This window comes from Microtus ochrogaster (genome assembly GCF_000317375.1).
Source record: "Microtus ochrogaster isolate Prairie Vole_2 chromosome 14 unlocalized genomic scaffold, MicOch1.0 chr14_random_3, whole genome shotgun sequence".
NCBI classification, from domain to species: Eukaryota; Metazoa; Chordata; class Mammalia; order Rodentia; family Cricetidae; genus Microtus; species Microtus ochrogaster.
This window is the reverse complement of record NW_004949098.1, coordinates 12,346,898-12,347,347: the sequence shown is the minus strand read 5'-3', so window position 1 is coordinate 12,347,347 and position 450 is coordinate 12,346,898. Positions and strand designations below refer to the sequence as shown.

Sequence of the window (450 nt, the reverse complement as noted above, 5' to 3'; positions counted from 1 at the left end):
CCCAGTGCTTAGGATGGGACTGCCCATATAGGTCAGGGGCCTTGGTTAACATGTGGAGTCTCGGGCCTGTCTCCAGAGGTCTCAGTGAGACCCAGCTGTGTACATTGAGGTGTGAAGCCAGTATCTAATCCACCCATGTGGACTTCTTGCTTCTGGAGGTTGGTGTATGGACTGGGAGCCATCAGTTTCCAAGATAGATTCTTAGGAGATGACAATGACTTCAGGAGCAGACCTGGGTTGCGAACAGAAAATGATGAACGGCAGGAAGCATAGAGGACGATGATGGGTTGGTTACCACCTCCTCCTGATGGCCGAGTGGGGGGGGGGTGCCAGGCCACCACCTTTCCCCTCCTTGTTACAGAATAATATAATAATAATAATAATAATAATAATAATAATAATAATAATAATAATAATAATAATAAAGATCATTTTCAGACTCCAAACAGA

The 450-nt window shown here is 45.1% G+C and overlaps 1 protein-coding gene across 1 annotated transcript in view; it reads left to right on the top strand.

Moving 5' to 3' along the window:
• Window positions 1-450, top strand: part of Reep1 (receptor accessory protein 1) — a 110,505-nt gene that overhangs the window by 96,209 nt on the left and 13,846 nt on the right. The window lies entirely within an intron of this gene.